At 43.5% G+C, this 23,141-nt stretch overlaps 1 protein-coding gene across 2 annotated transcripts in view; it reads right to left on the reverse strand.

Annotated features, from left to right (window-relative positions):
- LOC105497475 (homer scaffold protein 2) overlaps positions 1–23,086 on the reverse strand; it is a 158,274-nt gene extending 135,188 nt beyond the window's left edge. Inside the window, exon 1 of one of the 2 annotated variants that reach the window (XM_024797856.2) lies at positions 22,841–23,086. The gene's annotated coding sequence lies outside the window, so the exon portion shown is untranslated. The remainder of the gene's footprint in view (positions 1–22,840) is intronic. The other variant, XM_011768602.3, reaches the window with a different exon arrangement.
- Between the last annotated feature and the right edge of the window lie 55 nt (positions 23,087–23,141).

Below are 23,141 nucleotides of genomic sequence, written 5' to 3' on the forward strand. Positions count from 1 at the left end.
GAGGCAGAGGTTGCAGTGGGCTGAGACCACACCACTGCACTCCAGCCTGGGTGACAAAGTGAGACTCCATCTCAAAAAAAACAAAACAAAACATAATTTCTGAAATAATCCCTGTTTATCTTCACTTCAGAAAGTTTACAGAAAGCAGTATTTCCTTGGGAAGTCAAGAAGTGTTATGCAGCAGGAAAAGGTTCCATCCTCTATAGGTTTGGGAAATACTATGCTAAACAAAGTGAAATAAGTTTCTCTATTCTTTGTTTTTAGGACCTTTAATATGTCAATGTAGACTTAAGAAATTCCAATAAGTGAATACAATGTACTATATTTCCTTCCTCCCTTCCTTCCTTCCTTCCTTCCTTTTTTTGAGACAGGATCTCACTGCATTGTCCAGGCTGGAGTGCAGTGGTACCATCCTAGCTCACTGCAGTCTCGAACTCCTGGGCTCAAGGGATCCTCCTGCCTCGGCTTCTCTATTAATTGGGACTACAGGCACACACCACTATACCCGCTAACCTTTGTATTTTTTGTAGAGACGAGGTCCCACTATGTTGCCCAGGCTCGTCTCTAACTCCTGGCCTCAAGTGATCCTCCCATCTCAGCCTCCCAAAGTGCTGATATTACAGGCATGAGCCACTGTGCCTAGCCTATATATTCTAAATTAGATGAGTTTATTCACAATTAATCCTTAGGTAGTTTTCCAGAGAACATTTTAGGAAATGCTCAAATAAAAGAGCCAATTTGACCTAATAGAAATAAGCAGTTGCTACTTTGTCTGATCTCAGGTGAATATCTCCTACCTCTGAGGTACTATTCTCTAGAACCATAAAAATCACTTCTTGGGTTAAGGGGTAGAGCATAGTGGTTAAGTAAGAAGGTTTTCTGGATTTGTATTTGGCCTCCCATACTTATTAATCTCAGATGTGTTATCTAACTTCTCTGTACCTCAAGTTCCCTAGCTGTAAAATGGGCAATATTGGTACCTCCTCTCAAAGGCTGTGGTGAGAATTAAAGGCACACATTGGGCTATTATCAAGCAGCAGAATGCATTGACTCCTGAAGAGAAGTGGGTCCTCAAAGCCCATTTTTTTATTTTCCAGCAGATAAAAGAGGGGTCATGGGGCCAGGCGTGGTGGTGTAGGCCTATAATCCCAGCACTTTGGGAGGCCGAGATGGGAGGATCACTTGAGCCCAGGAGTTCGAGGCCAACCTGGGCAATATGGCGAAACCCATCATTACAAAAAATACAAAAATTAGCCAGGCATGGTGGCGTGCACCTGTAGTCCCTGCTACTGGGGGTGAGGAAGTTAAGGCAGGAGTATGGCTTGAGCCCAGGAGGTCAAGGCTGTGGTGAGCCAAGATTGCACCACTGCACTCCAGCCTGGGTGACAGAGTGAGACCCTGTGCCCCAAAAGAGAGGGGTCACTTTAGAGGGTATAACAAAGTTGGCATTGGGAGTATGGTAGAATTGAGGAGTGAATGGAAGGAGTAAGCATAAGCTGAAGGGGGCCATTATGCTGGAGCTCAAAGTATCTGGGAGGAAAAGTGGAGGTACAGGTGAGAGTAACAGGCCCAGGGTGAAGGGGAAAGTTCACTAAAACATGGAGAAAGAGGAAAATAAAAGAATCAAGTCAACCTTGTAACAGATTATATAAAAATACATGCCTATGTGGGTCAGTAAGTATATTATAAAAACAGAATAAAAGGAGGGGAAAAAGAAACCAGTCAACTTCACAATTTCTTTTTTTTTTTTTTTTTTGAGACGGAGTCTCGCTCTGTCACCCAGGCTGGAGTGCAGTGGCCGGATCTCAGCTCACTGCAAGCTCCGCCTCCCGGGTTCACGCCATTCTCCTGCCTCAGCCTCCCGAGTAGCTGGGACTACAGGCGCCCGCCACCTCGCCCGGCTAAGTTTTTGTATTTTTAGTAGAGACGGGGTTTCACTGTGTTAGCCAGGATGGTCTCGATCTCCTGACCTCGTGATCCGCCCGTCTCGGCCTCCCAAAGTGCTGGGATTACAGGCTTGAGCCACCGCGCCCGGCCCCACAATTTCTTTAAGACAGCCTTAGCTGTAGCCTATGACTCCAGTGCACACCCTGTTGCTCCCTGACTCTTAAGGAGGTTGACAACGTAGGATACTAGTTTGGACAGTGTGCAAAAGTGAATTTTACTAGGAGTCTCCAGCAGAAAAAGGAGTCACCCAGAATTGCATAAAACAAAAGCAGGGAAATGTTAAGATACTAATAGCCAAGAGGTAGAATAGAGAGGTTCCTCCTGGTGACTTGCAGGGCTAACCTGGGACCTCTTGGATTAGGATTTCAGTGGTCTCACTGGCATTTCATGACTGACATCTACTGCCACACAGCAGTGTGGGTTACAGTGGGCAAAGATGTTTCTCAGAAACTCTTCAGAAAACGTGTGTGAATGAAACTAATAGCATCTTGTCCACCTTCAGTCATCTTCAGATAAGAAACTTTAACTTCCTCAAGATTTCATGATGGCTGAGAATGAACTTACTAGGTCAGTTCTGAGAAAAGTAGTTTGGTCTCTTTAAAACCACAATGCAACAAGTCAACTCTAAAAAGGATGTTTGTGGCTGGATACGGTGGCTCACACCTGTAATCCCAGTACTTTAGGAAGCCAAGGCGGGAGGATTGCTCGAGTTCAACAACAGCCTGAGGAACATAGTGAGACCCTGTCTCTATAAAAAGAAAAATTAGCTGGGTATGGTGGCACACATCTGTGGTCCCAGCTACTTGGGAGGGAGGCGGGAGGATCAATTGAGCCCAGGAGTTAGTTCAAGGCTGCAATGAGCTATGACTGCCCCACTGCACTCCAGCCTGGGTGACAGAGGAAGACGCTGTCTCAATACATAACTAAATAATAAAAATAAAAAGGATATTTGTGAGATGTTCAAATATGTGAAAATTGAACACGATTCTTTGATTATATTAAGGAATAATTTTTTAGGTATGATAATGTAAGTTTTAAAAAAAGAGCTCTTAGCTTTGAGAGATACATGCTGAAATACCTACAGTTTGCTACAAAACAATCCAGTGGGTGTGGAGAAGTGGGTCAGGGTATAAATGGAGTTAGTTTGGCCATGAGTTGCTAATTGTTGAAGGTAGGTGGTAGGTATGTGATGGTTTATTATGCTGTTCTACTTTTGCATATGTTTGGAATTTTCCACTAAAAACTCCACAAAGCAGGCCAGGCACGGTGGCTCACGCCTGTAATCCCAGTACTTTGGGAGGCCGAGGTCGGTGGATCATGAGGTCCGGAGTTCGAGACCAGCCTGGCCAACATGGTGAAACCCCACCCCTACTACTAAAAATACAAAAATTAGCAGGGCATTGTGGTGGGCATCTGTAGTCTGTTACTTGGGAGGCTGAGGCAGGAGAATCACTTGCACCCGGAAAGCGGGGGTTGCAGTGAGCCGAGATCGCACCACTGCACTCCAGCCTGGGTGACAGAGCAAGACTCTGTCTCCAAAAGAAAAAAAAAAAAAGTCCACAAAGCAGAGATATCTATGCCTGTGCAGTGGCACAGGCAGGCCATCTCATGTATATGTGTAAATATAATAGGTATTTTACTCATGTATTCACTCATTCAAAAATAACATTGTGACAAAATTCACATAACATAAAATTCACCATTTTAATCATTTTTTAATTTTTTATTTCTTTTTTGTAGAGGTAGAGTCTCACTATGTTGCCCGGTCTGGTCTCAAACTCCTGGGCTCAAGTGATCCTCCCGCCTCAGCTTCCCAAAGTGCTGGGATTATAGGCATGAGCCACCATGGCCAGCCATTTTTAACCAAAGCGGAATTTTGTACTTTCACAATGTTATGCAACTATCACCACTATACAGTTCCAAAATATTTTACCACCCCACAAGGAAACCTCAAACCCAGTTAGTCAGTCAGTCCTCATTCCTCCCCTAGCCCTTGGCTACCACTAATTTGCTTTCTGTCTCTATGGATTTGCCTATTCTGGATATTTCAAATAAATTCAACACATTTCTTTAGATTTAAATTTTATTTATTTTTATAACTAAAACATTCACAGGTTTAAAGTTCAAAAGGGTCTGCAGTGAAAAGTCTCCCTCTCACCCCTCTTCCCCAGCAACAGAGTTCCCTATCCAGAGGCATCTTTCCAGAAATTAAAAATTCCTCTTTCTTTACCCAGATGGTAGTATTCTATACACACTGTTCTGCAGTTGGCCTTACTTCACTTATCTCAGGGATCACCTTGTAACAGAACAAAAAGGGCTTTACTTTTACAGGTGCATAGTATTCCACCATTTCAGACTGTGTTTCACACAGTTAAGTGCTTTGGGGCTGCAGAAATTAACAAAATATGGTCCTTGTCCTAGGCAGCTTAAAGTCTAAAAAGTACTTTCTTTTGAGAGGGAGTGTGGAGACAAACTATAGGTTTCAGCTTCAAGGCTGATCATAATCTCAGCTCACTTCACAGCCAGACTATCTGGAAGGAAAAAAAGAGATCTAAAGTAAAGTGGTCTGAGAAATATTGGGGGATTGGCTAGCAGATGTTGGCAAAGGTGACAGCAAACTGCTGCCTCTCTTCCACCTTATTCCCTAAGACAATTGATCACATCATTTATGTCCTCTCATGTTTTTTCTGATTAGAAAAGAAAGGGATTCTCATTGAGGAAATTTAGAAAGTGGATGAAGAAGCAGAAGAATTATCCATAGTTGTTTGTAAGCATGTTAAATAGCTGCTTAAAACTGCACTGCATTGACACACCATAACTTAATAGCTCCCTGTAGGAAAACAGCATACTGCATGGCAAGAGTCACACCATCTTGAGGAGAAACTGCCATGATGTTTGATCTCCACACACAAAGGTATTCTGCAGTAAGGTCTTGAAACAATGCTGTACATAGATAAACCCTCATAAAGATGCTTACCTAACCTCCCCAGTGATCATGAACCTTGGAAGAAAGTCTGAAGACATGACCAGCTGCATGTCTTTACCCTAAAAGCTTGCTATTTACAAAGGATACTTTCTGGAGGGCGGATGCGGGGATCTACCATTCTCATGGCTGCCTAGACATCACTTCTGTTCATAAGTCCCTATTAAATGTTTCCTTCTGAGAAGCTGGGTTTGTCAGCCTCTTTCTTCGGCCTCTAAGCTCCCTCAGCCTTTGTGGGTAGGTTCGCATACACCTACTGACCGAGGAACACTCCTCATTCACTTCCACATTTTAGAGATCCAGGAACTAAAGCTACAATAAATGATTATTTAAGGAGATGAAGAGACATCTAAGTGCATACAGTAAATGAGACAGGTAAGACATGGGGCCAGACATTTTATTTGAAAATTATCTTTATGAAATTGAAACCATAGTAATAAATAAACTTAGGGAAGATGCAGGGATAGAAAGAGAACAGTAACTGAAAGTTAACACTTCAGAGATTCCAACAATTACTGGATAGTAAAAATAAAAATAAAAAACTCTATGAATGAAATAGAGGAAGAGTCACTTAAATAGAACCTTTGTATTCTCAGCAACTATAGAAGATGCCTGCCAAACACATGCAATAAATGTTTGTTTAACTGAAATGAACACAACAGCTGGATGAAGAGAGACCTAGGATATCTGATGGGGGTGAGAGAGGATTATCATGTGAAAAATCACTCATGCCTAAACACTGTGAGGATTGTACATGGTAAGTCAGGGGCAAAGGCTCCATCCAGCTTATAGGTGGTAGCTGAAGTCATAGGAATAGATACAATTGCACATGCAGAGTATGCAGAATGAGAAGAGATCAAGGGGAGGGTCCTGGGCACACTGACCTCAGAGACAGCAGGGTCACGACTGCTAAAAATTTTGAGCAAGACCTCCTCAACCTGACCAGAAACTCTTCTTGACTGAGGCAGGGGGAGGACAGAGCTGTCAGCAGGGCTTGGGGACTATTAGGAGTTATCTAGATCAGCAGATGATTTGAGAGGGCCCAAGAGAAGAGGAGGCCTATGTTTTGGGGCCTGAGAGAGGTCTCTTATCACCAGTGATTTTGTCACCAGGGCTTTGACAAATGGACAGGACACTTCCTTCCAAACAATGTAATTTTCCCTGAAACAATGTAATTTTCCCTAATAACGTGCCTCACATTACCATCAAGGCTAAATTAGACTCCACTGACTCATAATTCTATTTTTATCTTTGGTTTTGATCCTTACTTCCCATACAACTCAGTAAATGACAGCACTGCTCTTCTTCTACTGAATAATCTATTTCAAGGATGGGCAGTGTAGACTCTGTAGTTGTGTGTGCTATTACTACCTGTGCCACAGTAGAATCCTGTATAGTATTCATGTCGAATGTAAAGGAAAACAGAACATACAAAATAAAGTAGATATCTTGCTAGGTAAATCCTCTGAGATAAAATTTCTTTATAATGGAGTCAGCTGTGTAAGACAAAACATGGCCTCTTCTTGCCATGCTGTTTTGCATGGATCTTGTGGCTAAGAGCCTTTAACTACAATAATATGTGGGTAAAAATATCTCCAGCTCCTGTTGGACTAAAAATGGCTCAAGATAAATAAGCCTTATCGCTGGCAAAATTCAATTCCCTTTGACAGATATTTGCTAATCACCAGCTGTGTTCCAGAGCCTGTGCTGAGGACACAGAGGTGAAAAGCCATAGTCCATGGCCCCTGGTAACAGCTGGATACCCAGACATGAGGAAGGGACTCTCTGAATTATTGATGGGAAGAAAATAGTCCATTCAAAGGGAAGATGTATTCCTCATTGTAAATTAATACACGGGCACCTGTTTACTGAGACCATCATGAGCTTGGTTAACATAAGCCAATTCTTGATAATGAGCAGCTCTGGATTTCTGGATGTCTTCAGCTAAAGATTGGGCTCTGGATTGTGCCATAGGTGCAGGTAAGTAAAATTATGGGGGGTAGGGAAGAGGAAGCTCATGTGCTCCTTCCTGCAGTCTAACTTTCTTTTTTTTTTTTTTTTTTTTTTTTTTTTTTTTTTTTTTGAGACGGAGTCTCACTCTGTCGCCCAGGCTGGAGTGCAGTGGCCGGATCTCAGCTCACTGCAAGCTCCGCCTCCCGGGTTCACGCCATTCTCCTGCCTCAGCCTCCCGAGTAGCTGGGACTACAGGCGCCCACAACCGCGCCCGGCTAATTTTTTTGTATTTTTAGTAGAGACGGGGTTTCACCGTGGTCTCGATCTCCTGACCTTGTGATCCGCCCGCCTCGGCCTCCCAAAGTGCTGGGATTACAGGCGTGAGCCACCGCGCCCGGCACCTGCAGTCTAACTTTCACGGGGCATTGGGGCATGGCTCTTGTTTCTAACATTGGTGATTCCTATCCTTTCTCAAGAATTTTGAATCAGATGAGAGAGCGAGTGAGAGAGAGAGAGCAAGAGAGACAGACACACACACACACACACACACACACACACAAAGACAAACAGAAGCTGTTGAGGAGGCAGAGCTGCTAAGGGTATCATATTTTTTTCTACTTTGACACCATTTTCAAATAAATTTTAGTAATTGTGTCACTATCCAGCCTGGATGGATAGCCAACTTCACTTTGACATTTCTCTTTAGATGCAACAACCTTATAGTGGAGAATTTATTTAAAATTTTAAATAGATTTTAGAGGATTCTCGGAAGCAAGAAACTATGGCTCTTGCCATTAATCTCTGACTATACTAAAATCAGTCCAGTTCTGGGCCAGTGCTTCAAAACCCTTCCTCTACTGTGGAAGGACAGAACAGAACTGATATGGGGATGAGGGAGGGAACTAACTATTTCTGCCACAGCCAACAGTAATATTATGACTGTCATCTTTCCAAGAGGTACATCAGGACACAGACTACTCAAAGGTAGATGTCTGGACACTAAGATTTTAATCATTAACTCCTGCTCTTAAGGTTTTCCAGACCCAAATCTCCTCTTCTGTTCTCTGTGCCACATTATCCTGGGGTTTCTTCTTTTTTTTTTTTTGAGATGGGAGTCTGGCTCTGTCACCCAGGCTGGAGTGCAGTGGCCCGATCTCGGCTCACTGAAAGCTCCGCCTCCCGGGTTCACGCCATTCTCCTGCCTCAGCCTCCCGAGTAGCTGGGACTACAGGCACCCGCCACCACGCCCGGCTAATTTTTTTGTGTTTTTTTTTTTTTTTTTAGTAGAGACGGGGTTTCACCGTGTTAGCCAGGATGGTCTCAATCTCCTGACCTCGTGATCCACCCGCCCCGGCCTCCCAAAGTGCTGGGATTACAGGCGTGAGCCACCGCGCCCGGCCTATCCTGGGGTTTCAACCAAGTGCTTCAAGGTTGTATATTCAAGCTAGGTTGCTAGCTTCCTTCCTTCCTTCTTTTGCTCTTAGGTATAATTTACCTACCATAAAATTCACCCATTGTAAGTGTACAATTCATGATTTGTAGCACATTTATAGAGTGTGCAGCCATCACCCCTGTGTAGTTTCAGAACATTTCCATCAGCCCAAAAAGATCCTTAATGCTCATTTGTAGTCTATCCCTATCCTATTCTAACCCAGGCAATCACAAATCTGCTTTATGTCTCTATCAGAGCTTCTTTTTTGAAGAAAATTTTCGCCTTAACCATCCAAGGACTCCTGCATCTCTACCTGAAGGTGGGGTGCCCTTCTGGCTAAGAATACAAATTATATTCTTAAAGTTTTGCAATAGAATGCAACTTTATGCCAGTGTGTCTGTAGAAGGCCATGGCCAGGTCAGCCATGGAAAGCACCCGAGTGGAAATAAATAGAAAATTCTCCTGCCTCAGCCTCCCAAGTAGCTGGGATTACAGGCATGTGCCACCACGCCTAGCTAATATTTTGTATTTTTAGTAGAGATGCGGTTTCTTCATGTTGGTCAGACTGGTCTCGAACTCCTGACCTCAGGTGATCGGCCCACCTTGGCCTCCCAGGCGGAGGTTGCTGTGAGCTGAGATGGCACCACTGCACTCCAGCCTAGGCAATGATAGCAAAACGTGAAGGGAAGGGGAAGGGGAGGGGAGGGGGAGGGGAGGGGGAGGGGAGGGGGAGGGGAGGGGGAGGGGAGGGGGAGGGGAGGGGGAGGGGAGGGGGAACGGGGAGGGAGGGGAGGGGAAGGGAGAGGGGAGGGCAGTTCTTAGGTGCTGCAGTAGAGGTACAAGAAAATGGAGATTGCCTCAAGTGCTGGCACAGCAGGAATTTCAAAGCCTCAGATATGGATAATAACCCGAAGTGACGTGGCCCTCTGAGTAACAAAATGCTTTATATGGAGGTAAAAGTTGTATCTGGGCGCTAAGCAGTGAGCCTGCAGTTCTACATGTTTGGACCTGGTGGACATCTTACTCTGTGTGAGTTCTCAAGAATCATTAAATTTGGGGTACACCTCCGTGAGGTACACATGCCTGGCATGTAGTAAATGCTCAATATTTACTACATAATGGTAGTCCTAGTAGTCTTCACATTTTAACATGGTTGTTTTCATAGGACAATGACAAAATGTTTGTATTAGAATCCCTTGGCAAGCCAAGTTAGAGTGTTTTATTTTGGTTTGAGAAACAGTGAGGAACTGTTTGTTAATGCTTATCTAGGCTACAGAAAACACATCATAGTTCATAAAATCATTATAATCTCATTTTGGAAGCAGGAAACTAAGCCTCAGAGAAGTAGCTCGGCAAAGTCACTCAGGTCATCTGCATCCATCTAAAGCCAATGTGTGGCCAGGCACGGTGGCTCACACCTGTAATTCCAGCACTTTGGAAGGCCGAGGTCGGCAGATTACATGAGGCCAGAAGTTCGAGACCAGTGTGGCCAACATGGTGACACACTGTCTCTACTAAAAATACAAAAATTAGCCAGTCATGGTGGTGCACACCTGTAATCCCAGCTACTCGGGAGGCTGAGGCAGAAGAATCACTTGAACCCAGGAGTCTGAGGCACAAGAATCACTTGAACCCAGGATGCGGAGGTGGCAATGAGCACAGATCGCGCCACTGCACTCCAGCCTGGGTGAAAAAATTAAGCCAATGTCCTTCCCACTTAAAAATACTAAAGATCGGCCAAGCGCGGTGGCTCACACCTGTAATCCCAGCACTTTGGGAGGCAGAGGCGGGTGGATCACCTGAGGTCAGGAGTTTGAGACCAGCATGATCAACATGGAGAAACCCCATCTCTACTAAAAATACAAAATTAGCTGGGCGTGGTGGCGTGTCTGTAGTCCCAGCTACTTGGGAGGCTGAGGCAGGAGAACTGCTTGAATCCGGGAGGCGGAGGTTACAGTGAGCCGAGATCGCACCACTGCACTCCCATCTGGGCAACAAGAACGAAACTCCATCTCAAAAAAACAAACAAAAAAAATAATAAAGATCTCCATACAGCAAAGGTTCACCACTCACCTATGGGAAGGGCAGACTTCTACGTACCAAGGCAACAACAGAGTCAACACATGACAATGTCTAATTAGAATGAATATGCTCTAATCTGAGGAGAGAGACATATTTCCCCAGGTGAGTGAGGGTCACAGCTCATATTCCAAATATGATTGGGATGATATTACACAGGGGCTCCCTGGGGGAACTTGGGAGAGGAGACTAGTAAAGAGCTCTGTGAGTCAGCCCACAGGGAAATGCAGCAGTCTTGGAGTGTGTCTCTGAAGAGTATTCTACAAAAGAATTAGGACCCACAGAATGGGGGAAGATATTTACAAACTACCCATCTGACAAGGGATTAACAACAAGAATACATAAGGAGGCCAAATAACTCAATAAGAAAAAATCTAATAATCCAAAAAAAAAAAAAAGCAAAAGATGTGTTTTTGTTTGAGACTAAGTCTTGCTCTGTCACCCAGTCTGGAGTGCCATGGCATAATCTCAGCTCACTGCAACCTCCACCTCCCGGTTCAAGGAATTATCATGTCTCAGCCTCCCAAGTGGCTGGGATTACAGGTGCATGCCACCACCCCGGCTAATTTTTGTATTTTTTGTAGAGACGGAGTTTCACCATGTTGAGCAAGCTGGTCTGCAACTCCTGACCTCAAGTGATCCGCCCGCCTTGGCCTCCCAAAGTGCTGGGATTACAGACATAAACGTCTGGCCAGGCAAATGATTTGAACAGTGTTTTTTGTTTTGTTTTGTTTTGTTTTGTTTGAGACAGAGTTTCGCTCTTGTTGCCCAGACTGGAGTGCAACGGTGCAATCTCGGCTCACAACAACCTCCTCCTCCCAGGTTCAAGCGATTCTCCTGTCTCAGCCTCCCAAGTAGCTGGGATTACAGGCGCCACCACCACACTCAGCTAATTTTTTGTATTTTTAGTAGAGGTGGGGTTTCACTATGTTGGCCAGGCTGGTCTCAAACTCCTGACCTCAAACAATCTACCCACCTCGGCCTCCCAAAGTACTGGGATTACAGGCGTGAGCCACCATGCCCAGCCGACAGTTCTTAAAATAAGATATACAGGCCAGGTGCGGTGGCTCACGCCTGTAATCCCAGCACTTTGGAAGGCCAAGGTGGGTGGATTGCCTGAGGTCAGGAGTTCAAGACCAGCCTGGCCCACTTGGTAAAACCCCGTCTCTACTAAACATACAAAAATTAGCTGGGTGTGGTGGCGGGTGCCTGTAATCCCAGCTACTCTGGAGGCTGAGGCAGGAGAATCACTTGAACCAAGGAGGCGGAGGTTGCAGTGAAGCCAAGATCGCACCACTGCACTCCAGCCTGGGCAAAAGACAGACTCCATCTCAAAAAGAAAAAAAAGACATACAAATGGCAAACAGGCATATGAAAAGGTGCTCAACGTCACTGATCACCAGAGAAATGCAGATCAAAACTACAATGAGGTATCATCTCACCAGAGTTAAAACAGCTTATATCCAAAAGACAGGCAATGAATGCTGGTGAGGATGTTGAGAAAAGGGAAGCCTCATACATTGTTGGTGGGAAGGTAAATTAGTACAACCACTATGGAGAAATTTTGGAGGTTCCTCAAAAAACTAAAAACAGAGCTACCATTTGATCCAATAATCCCACTGCTAGGTATATACCCAAAAGAAAGGAAATCAGCATATCAGAGATATCTGCACTCTCATGTTTGCTGCAGCATGGTTCACAGTAGCTAAAATTTGGAAGCAATCTAAGTGTCTATCAACAGATAATTGGATAAAGAAAGTGTGGTACATATACACAATGGAGTACTATTCAGCCATAAAAAAGAATGAGGTCCTGTCATTTGCAACACCATAGATGGAACAGGAGGTCATTATATTAAGTGAAATAAGCCTGGCACAGAAAGACAAACATTGCATGTTCTCACTTACTTGTGGAATCTAAAAATCACAACAATTGAACTCATGGAGATAAAGAGTAGGATGGTTACCAGAGGCTAAGAAGGGTAGTGGCATGATGGGGGATGGTGGTGGGGATAGTTAAATAGTACAACAAAAATAGAGTAAGACCTACTATTTGATAGCACAACAGAGTGACTATAGTAAATAATAATAGTACATTTTAAAATAACTAAAAGAGTGTTATTGGATTGTTTGTAACACAAAGGATAAATGCTTGAGGGGATGGATACGCCATTCTCCATGATGTTCTTATTTCACATTGTGTGCTGGTATCAAAGCATCTCCTGTGTCCCATAAATATATACACCTACTATGTACCCATATAAATTAAAAAATTTTAAAAATTTTAAATAAAATAAATTTTAAAAGAATGGTCAGTTTGCATCCTCTGTACCCAAGAATTCATATTCCTCACAGGAGCTCACTTCTGGCAATCCATATAGTGTGTGTGTGCATGCACTCTGTGTATATGCTTGTTGCAGAATCACCTTCTTCAGTAAATTTCTCAAGGTTAATTTCACTTTCCTCTTATTCTTCCTTTACCCTGAAGTACCTCTATACTTATACACCTAGTTCCAATTATCTCTCCCTGCATCCCATTAGATTATTATGCACTGTTTTATTTATTTATTTATTTATTTATTTATTTTTGAGACAGAGTCTGCTCTGTCACCCAGGCTGGAGTGCACTGTTGCGACCTCAGCTCACTGCAACCTCCACCCCCCAAGTTCAAGCGATTCTCCTGCCTCAGCCTCCCAAGTATCTGGGATTACAGTTGCCTGCCACCACACCCAGCTAATTTTTGTATTTTTAGTAGAGATGGGGTTTTGCCATGTTGGCCAGGCTGCTCTAGAACTCCTGACCTCAGGTGATGCACCCACTTCGGCTTCCCAAAGTGTTAGGATTACAGGCGTGAGGCCACGCTATTTTATATACTGCATATATTACCATCATAACTATCTTTTGGTTGACTCTACAATTAGATCTTAAGATTTGTGTGGGTTTTTTTTTTTTTTTTTTGAGACAGAGTTTTGCTCTTGTTGCCCAGGCTGGAGTACAATGGCATGATCTTGGCTCACCACAACCTCCAGGGTTCAGGCAATTCTCCTGCCTCAGCCTCCCAAGTAGCTGGGATTACAGGAATGCGCCACCACGCCCAGCTAATTTTGTACTTTTAGTAGAGACAGGGTTTCACCATGTTGCCCAGGCTGGTCTCAAGCTCCTGACCTCAGGTGATCTGCCCCCCTTGGCCTCCCAAAGTGCCGGATTACAGGCATGAGCCACCGTACCCAGCTGTGTTCCACATGTTTTTAACTCTCCTCACTCCCACAACACTAAGCCCAGAAATAAATTGTATAGCAATGTTTGTGGGGTGGAAAAAAAACCTAAGAATCTTTAGATTAGGATTATACCTGAACACAAAATATTAAATGATCTTACTTTGTGTTAACAAAAATCAAGCAAATTATAGCAAAATGCTAAAGAAAAAAAGTAATTTTTGCGGTACAGAAATAAGTGCTTGCAGCTCATTTCTAGCCAGTAGTGGTTTAGTCATAGGGAGGTTGTTAAACACCTTTCTGAGAAGCTCCCGAGGCACATGTGTTATCGAAGGGAACATATGGAACCCACCATGGGTGCAAACGGGGTGCCTGGGATTACTTGGATCCACGGTTTTGTTAATTTTCCAATCCTGTTAAAGGATTCACCTTCATTCTGATTAACTTACTTAAATGTTTACCTCATATTTGCCAACTGTTTAAATTGGTACTTCAACTGTTGTGACCATCTGCTCAGAGAAAACTTTTAGATGATGTCACAATTTTCAGAGCCTCAGATCAGTTTTAGAGCTGGAGGAGACCTTTCTTTTTTTTTTTTTTTTGAGACGGAGTCTCACGCTGTTGCCCAGGCTGGAGTGCAGTGGCGCGATCTCGGCTCACTGCAAGCTCCGCCTCCCGGGTTCCCGCCATTCTCCTGCCTCAGCCTCCTGAGTAGCTGGGACTACAGGCGCCCGCCACCGCGCCCGGCTAATTTTTTGTATTTTTAGTAGAGACGGGGTTTCACTGTGGTCTCGATCTCCTGACCTTGTGATCCGCCCGCCTCGGCCTCCCAAAGTGCTGGGATTACAGGCTTGAGCCACCGCGCCCGGCCTGGAGGAGACCTTATAAATTGTAAAGTCTAAGTCCTTCACTCTTATGTTAATAAATATCTCTTCACTGCCTGATGTGTCAGCCTCAGTGCTAGGGCTGGAGATGAAGAGACATCACACATGGTCCCTGTACTCTTAGCACTTACACTGTAGCAGGAAAGAGGGACATCAAAACAGATTCAATAAGGTAATGTGAATAAGGTAATTCAATAAGGTAATCTGATAAAAGGGAGTCCAGGGAACAAATGTGTTATGTACAAGAGGTGGGCTGAGTCTTTATATATGGTTGAATGTTGACTCAGGGGAGAGGAAATGGGAAAAAATTAGTCAAAAATAAAACTGGAAGCCTGGGCCCGGTGGATCACGCCTATAATCCCAGCACTTTGGGAGGCTGAAGCAGGTGGATCATTTGAGGTCAGCATTTCAAGACCAGCCTGGCAAACATGGTGAAACCCCGTCTCTACCAAAAATACAAAAATTAGCTGGGTGTGGCAGCAGGCACCTGTAATCTCAGCTACTCCAGAGGCTAAGGCAGGAGAATCACTTGAACCTGAGAAGCAGAGGTTGCAGCAAGTCGAGATCGTGCCTCTGCACTCCAGCCTAGGCAACAGAGGGAGACCCCATCTTAAAATAAACAAACAAACCTGGAGAGGAAGGCAGGGTGAGATCAATAAATATTAACTGAGCACCAACTATGTTATCAGATTGTCAGACTCTATGCTCATTGCTAAAGATGTGAAAGACACGGCCTTACCCTCCAGGAGTTTATTATTTAGGTGGATGTAAACAAATTACAATTACTCACAGGAATTCACTTCCTGTGATAAACGCATGACTAGGTATATGAAAGATATAAAGGAAAGAATAATCTGTTCTCCTTGGAGGTGGGGACAATACTGGGATGTATTACGGAAGATCACCTGAAGAGGCTGTTTACCAGGTAGAGCAGAGTGGGGAGGGCACTGCAAACAGAAGCAACAGCATGTGTTCAACACAGAACAAAGTCTTCCAATAACTTTAAACAGTTTGATATGGGTATGCATTTAGTTCGTTTAGGCAGTGATACAGTTTGGCTGTGTCCCCACCCAAATCTCATTTTGTACTTTCAACAATCCCCATGTGTTGTGGGAGGGAGGTAATTGAATCATGGGGGTAGTTTCCCCCATGCTATTCTTGTGAGAGTGGGTAAGTTCTCATGAGATATGACAGTTTTTCATTTTTTTGAGAGGGAGTCTCACTCTATTGCCAGGCTGGAGTTCAGTGGCATGATCTCAGCTCACTGCAACCTCTGCCTCCCGGGTTCAAGCGATTCTCCTGCCTCAGCCTCCTGAGTAGCTGGGACTACAGGTGTGTGCTACCACACCCAGCTAACTTTTGAATTTTAGTAGAGACGGGGTTTCACCATGTTGGCCAGGATGGTCTCGATCTCTTGACCTCGTGATCCACCCACCTCGGCCTCCCAAAGTGCTGGGATTACAGGCGTGAGCCACTGCACCCAGCCCCAATCTGACAGTTTTATAAAGGGCTTCCCCCTTCACTTGGTTCTCACTTTTCTCTCTCCTGCCACTATGTAAAGAAGGACGTGTTTGTTTCCCTTTCTGCCATAATTGTAAGTTTCCTGAGGCCTCCCCAGCCATGCTGCACTGTGAGTCAATTAAACCTCTTACCTTTATAAATTACCTAGTCTTAGGTATATCTTTATTAATAAAGCAGCATAAGAACAGACTAATACAGGGAGAGTGGCAGGAGATGATACTGTACCAATAAGACAGAGCTGAATCTTGATCAGCTGCGCATTCCAAACTAAGGAGCTTGGATTGTATCCTAGAAGAAATTAGGAAAGGTTGATGGATCCAGGGCTAGATATAATCAAGCTACTCTGAGCTAGCTGATAGATATATAATTAATTATATTATCATCAATTATTTTCTGTATGTTTCACAATGATAAAGGATGCTCTACTAGCAGAGTGGAGAAGGGTCTGGAGGGGAGCAAGGCCAGATATAGGGACTGACCAGTTAAGAGACTGTCACCTTGGTTTGTGTGAAAAATGATGAATGCTATAACCAAGAGGGTGACATGAAGGAAAGAAGAGGAGTGGACAAACAGAAGAGAAAGTTCAGTCAGAAGCTGAAGTTCACAGGACTTAGGGAGACACTAAGTATCTGGAGTAAGAGAGATGGAAGAGTCCAGGATGGCTGCTAGATTTCTGGCAAGGGAAACTGGGAGGAAGCATTCTCTGAAAATGGAAAGAGAGGTAGATAAACAGGTTCAGGAAGAAAGATGAACTCCCATTTAGACACATGCTGCAGATGCCTGTTGGACATCCAGATGGAAATTTCTAGCAAGCAGGAGTATTTACGAGTCTAGAGCTCATATGTGATGGATGGCTGGAGATATCCATTGTTGAGTCATCGGAACAGAAATGGAAGCTGAAGCCACAAAAGTGATAGTCTGCATAGGCAACACAAGGAGAGTACAGGCAAGGTTATGGGGATACCAACATTTAAGCAGCAGGCAGAGGAAGAGAGAATCAGCCAAAGAGACAGAGATAGAAAAGTGTATCAAATATATGTATGTATGTTTATATATATACACATATAGATATATAAATTTCTGTAAATAATTTTTATTTTTTGTTATATACCACTAAGAGGTATATATTATGTTTTGATGTCTTAAAAAAGGGCCCAGCCAGGAGCATGCCTGAAATACACAAACCAACCGATCAAGAGCCATACCCCCTCTATATGGCCCATCCACCCCACAAGACAATATTCCTGTCTCAATCACCCCAGGGCCAGGTACCAGGCAACTAGGGACCATCCCTATAGTTTACAGCCCTCTGAAGTTATTCAAACTAGCCAATCCTAAAATGTTTACCCTGACCTGCCTTTCCTTTCCTAATGAAACTCCAGTAAAGACTCCAGCTTAATGCTTTCCCCTTGCTTCTGTCTTCTGCTTCTGACCACCCTGGTGTCTTTCACATGTGGCCCTGCGTGGCGTGTTGTGCTTCCTATCTCCAGGACTTGTGAGTATAATGAACTTTGTTTTTCAGAGCCTCTCCTGTATCTCCTTTTGTGGCCACACCTGACTGACCATCACATAAAATAATACAGAACAATAAGAAAACAGTGACCCAGGGAAGAGGAGAATCATGAGAAACTTGGAAACAAAGTGAGAAGGTTTAAAGGAGGAAGGAGATAAAGGCGACAAATACTGCACAGATACGAAATATGCTGACGATTTTAGAAAGAGTCTTGAATTTGGCCCTGGGAAAACTTTTCCCTAGTGAACTTTGCCAGGGTGGTTTTAGTAGAGTGGTTTCAGTGGAGTACTCAAGGGCAGAAATTTGACTGAATTGTATGGAAAAGATAGAGAAGTATAAACTGCAGGTGTGGAGTATTCTTTGTAAAATACCCATGGGGGTGGGGGGCGGGAGGGGGCACGGGAAGGAGATCCGAGATAGTCTGAGGAGGATACAGGATTGAGGGCAGGGTATTGGTTTTGTCTTGAGACTGAAGAAATTTGAGCAAGTGTGGGGATGCAAGCAGCCAGTAAAGAGGGAGAGTTGAAAACAGAGAAGAGAGAAGGAATAATTGCAAGCACAACTTGCAAGAGCAGAGGATGCACTGGCCAAAGACACAGGCAACTGCAAGCTGCCCAATATCTCCCTCTTCCTATCCCATTTGACAGGACCATTTACCAGCTGTGCCCCTGGATAAATTGCATAACCTCTTGACCGCTTTACTGTCTCTAAAGTGGTTGTTGTCCAAGATCACAAATGGCCTCTGAAAGTAGAGTTCTTTTGATGCTAGGATTCCCCAGGACTTTCTGCTGGTGTGTTTTGCCTGTAGATCATTGGGTCAAACTAAGGTTTAAAGTTATGAGTAATTGCGCACTGCCATTGGGAATGTAAAATGGCACAGCCATTATGGAAAACACTATGGTGGTTCCTCAGAAAATTAATAATAAAGTTATCATATGATCCAGCAATTCCACTTCTGGGTATATACTCAAAAGAATAGAAAGCAGGGACTTAAATAGATATTTGTATATCTATATTTACAGACACATTATTCATAATAGCCAAAAAGAGGAAGCAGCTCAAGTGTCCATTAATAGATGAATGGATAACAAAATACGGTGTAAACATACAATGCAATATTATTCAATAAAAGGGAAGGAAATTCTGACATACGCTACAATGTGGATGAACCTTGAGGACCTTATGCTAAGTTAAATAAGCCAGTCACAAAACGGCATATAATGTATTTCATTTGCATGATGTACCTAGAGTAGTCATATTCATAAAGACAAAGTAGAATGGTGGTTGCTAGGGGCAGGGAGGAGAGGAAAATGCAGTTATGGCTTCATGGGCACAGAATTTCAGTGTGAGAAGACGAAAAAATTTCTGGAGATGGATGGTGGTGATGGTTGCACAACAATGTGAATGTACTTACTGTCAATGACCTCTGCACTTAAAAATGGTTAAAATGGTAAACTTTATGTTACATATATTTTACCACAATTTAAAAAATACATCTGCTTAGGTAAAACAAAATGTCTACAATTAGTAGAAAAAGACACTATAAATATCATGATGTAACCTTTCTCATACATATCAACAGGCCCAAGGATATTAATATCCAGAAGAATATAACTGATGCTTGAACAGTGACTTTTAGTTGCCAAGCAAAGATTAAATTATGGCCCACATACTATGGTTATACCAGATAGGTAAGAGGCACATTTTGCAAACATTTCCATCAAAAGTGGTTTCAATGAAAAATTTCTGATGCTTAAAGTTTGAGTGTCAGTTATCTAGAAAATTCCCCTTCATGAAACAGATTTCCTGTTGTCAGAAAATGAGACATAATAATCAATAAGATAACAGAGTATGAAAAGACATTGGTAGGCAGAAAATAATTTCATTTGAAAATTTGAAAATCTGCTGGAATACCTAGAGTTCTTCATAGAAACTCTCAGAGGCCTAGAGGCCCCTAAGTGTCACACACAAATTTACAGGAAGGAAATACCAGTTGAGTATGCCTGCTATGAAAATCTGAAATCCAAAATGCTCCAATGAGCATTTCCTTTGAGTGTCATGTTGGCACTCAAAAAGTTTTGGATTTGGGGACATTTTGGATTTTGGATTTGGGGATTAGGGATGCCCAACCTATATATTCTTTTCTGGGTAAGTCCTCATTACTTACAAATAATGTCAGTAATAGTCACAAGGAAACAAGCAAACTAGCCTACAAGAAGCCCCTTTCCAAATATCCTCCTTGATTCCTGATATTAGGTGGGGAAGCATTTTTCTCAGTTTTTCAATTGTTACACCGCCCCCTTCAAGTTTTCTATGTCCTATTCTTGTCTCCTAAATATGGGTATTTCCTGAGGGATAGGCCTTGGTAGCCTTCTCTTCTCTATGAATGCTTTCCCTGTTGAAAAGATCATATACAGCTGCTCCTTGATTTTTGACAGGGTTATGTCCAGATAAACCCATCATAAGTAGAAATATCATTAAGTCAAAAATGCAGTTAGTACACCTAATCTACCAAACATCATAGTTTGGCTTAGCCTACCTTAAACATGCTCAGGACACTTACATTAGCCTATAGATGGGCAGGCTCATTTAACACAAAGCTTATTTTATAATAAAGTGTTGAATATCTCATATAATTTATTGACTACTGTACTGAAAGTGAAAAATAGAATGTATAGGTACTCAAAGTACACTGCTACTGAATGCACATGGTACCACTGTAAAGTATAACAATCGTTAAGTCAAACTGTCCTGTCGGGGAGCATCTGTACACAAGTTATTTCAACTATTGTTTCTTCATGAATTACTAACACATTTACACATCTGGGCAGAGACTCTCTTTCCTGAGCTTTAGTCTTGAATTTCTAACAACACCCCCGGAAATTTTCTCTTGAATATTTCACCAGTGTTTCAAATTTTACAAATGTATTTGGGCTCTGAGTTCATTTTTGCCTTAAAGCCAATTTACCTTATAGATATTCCTTTTCAGCCCCAATTTCCCAGGCTTAAATAATTGGAGTCTTTCCTGATTTCTCTTTTTTTTTTTTTTTTTTTTTAGATGGAGTCTCACTCTGTTGCCCAGGCTGGAGTGCAGTGGTGGAATCTCAGCTCACTGCAACCTCTGCCTCCCAGGTTGAAGCAATTCTCCCTGCCTCAGCTTCCCGAGTAGCTGGGATTACAGGTGCCCGCGACCACGCCCAGCTAATTTTTTTGAATTTTTAGTAAAGACAGGATTTCACCATGTTGGTCAGGCTGGTCTTGAACTCCTGACATCAGGTGATCCACCTGCCTCAGTCTCTCAAAGTGCTGGGATTACAGCAGTGAGCCACCACACCCAGCTTCTTCCCTGATTTCCTTTTTTTTTTTTTTTTTTTTGGTTCTTTTTTTTTGGAGATGGAATCTCGCTCTGTCGCCCAGGCTGGAATGCAGTGGCGCAATCTTGGCTCACTGCAAGCTCCGCCTCCCAGGTTCACGCCATTCTCCTGCCTCAGCCTCCCGAGTAGCTGGGACTATAGGTGCCTGCCACCACGCCCGGCTAATTTTTTGTGTTTTTAATAGAGACAGGGTTTCACCATGTTTGCCAAGATGGTCTCGATCTCCTGACCTCGTGATCTGCCCGCCTCAGCCTCCCAAAGTGGTGGGATTACAGGCATGAGCAACCGCGCCCGGCCTCCTTCCCTGATTTCTGCCAATCTTTTTCTCCCATCATCCACTCAGTAACTAAGGATAGTACTATTCACATTAAGTACTGTACACCAACCAATTGCACTACAGGAGCTCCAGGATAGTACTATTCAATTATTGTAACCTTGGTTGTTACACCTCTTACCTTTACTACCCAACACCAAGACTATCCTATTCCCTCATCCATACTATCCTATACACTTTTGCTAGGTTAATGTTTCTAAAACATTACTTGGAATATTCATAGTTCTATCATTCATTCCACAAACACTTACTTAGTGCTAACTTCATGTAAAAAGCACAATGTGGGGCTGGGCTTGGTGGCTCAGGCCTGTAATCCCAGCCCTTTGGGAGGCTGAGGTAGGTGGACTGCTTGAGCCCAGAGCTCAAGACCAGACTGGGCAATACTGCGAAATTTCATCTCTACAAAAATACGAAAAATTAGCAGGGCAGTGGTGTGCACCTGTAGTCCCAGCTCTTGGGAGGCTGAGCCAAGAGGATCACCTGAGCCCAGGAAGTTGAGGCTGCAGTATGCCATGCTCACGTCACTGCACTCCAGCCTGGGCAACAGAATGAGACCCTGTGTCAAACAAACAAACAAACAAACAAAGAAGCACAATGTTAATACACTCCAGAATGTAGAAATGCATTGGATAAAGGCCTGTTTACAGTTTAATAGGGGGAAAAACTTGCAAGTAAATAATTGTAGATCGAAGTTAGAAAGTGGTAATAACTAAATACATGAAGTTCCAGAAATATGATGGATTCTCAATAGAAAGAAAAATTATTTCTAGGTGGAGATGTCACTTTCTAAAGCTTTAAATAATGGAAAGAATTTCAGTATTTGGAGATGAGAGGGACGGACAGGTATTTCATGCAAGGGACATAAGCAATCTATAAAAATGTAATAATTTATGCATGAAGTACTTCACAGGGTCTGGTTTACCACTGACTGAGGGAGAATGGAAGGGGAACAGCAGAAAACAAAAAAAACTTTTGAATCCAAGTTAATAAACTTGACCTTTACAGGCAACAGAGAGGCATTGGATCAGCTATTTTGGATCACGGTGGTGCTTGAAGATGACTACTCCTATAGCAGGTATATGTAAGATAGATTAGTAGCAGAGTGATGCTAGAGGCAGGACATCAATGAGAAAAGTACTGCACTGACACCGTGCAGGGGATGGTAATGAGAACTTTGATTAGGTGGGGGCAGTGGTTAAGAGGATGCCAGAATTACTGTAGGGGTACAATCGACAGGACTTGGCAAGTGATTGGAGCATGGGAAGGAAAGAAAGGGCATCAAATCTGACATCAAAGTTTCCAAGTTGATTGTATTAACAAAAACGGGTGCATAGCCTGGGAAGTAGTTTGGGAGGGAAGAGGCCAAGCTTTGTCGGGATATTAAGTGTTTATACATTTGCGGAACATCCCAGAACACATGGGCAAGGCTCTTGGAAGTAGCTGGATACTGACGACTGAAGCTGGAGCAGAGAGTAGTATGTTTCTGTAAAACCACATACAAAACAGACTACGGAAATCTTACTACCGAGGCTTGCCCAGGCAGGAGAGAAAGGTTTAGCATCCCTGAAGTCATCAGTCGTGTCTACTCTTCACGGCCTGCTCTCACCTCAGTTCCCCACGAAGACGCCGGGAGCAGGCGGCCGGAAGGAGCCTTTCCCTCCCTTCTCCGGTGATTCCCAGAACTTCCGTCTCTACCCGTCCACGGCTCCCAGTCAAAGGAGCTTAATAGACGGCGACGTTTTCGACTGGCCACCCACCAGGCAGGCTGAAAGCGCATGGAGGGCATCATCCACCTTCAAACAGCTACTTGCCCACACCTCATCGAGCTCTCGGCGTTGCGCCAGCATTTGAAGAAGCGATCTGTTGCAAAGCGAGCCACACGACGAGCTTTAATTATCGCGAGACTT

This window comes from Macaca nemestrina, chromosome 7 (assembly GCF_043159975.1).
Source record: "Macaca nemestrina isolate mMacNem1 chromosome 7, mMacNem.hap1, whole genome shotgun sequence".
Taxonomy (NCBI): Eukaryota; Metazoa; Chordata; class Mammalia; order Primates; family Cercopithecidae; genus Macaca; species Macaca nemestrina.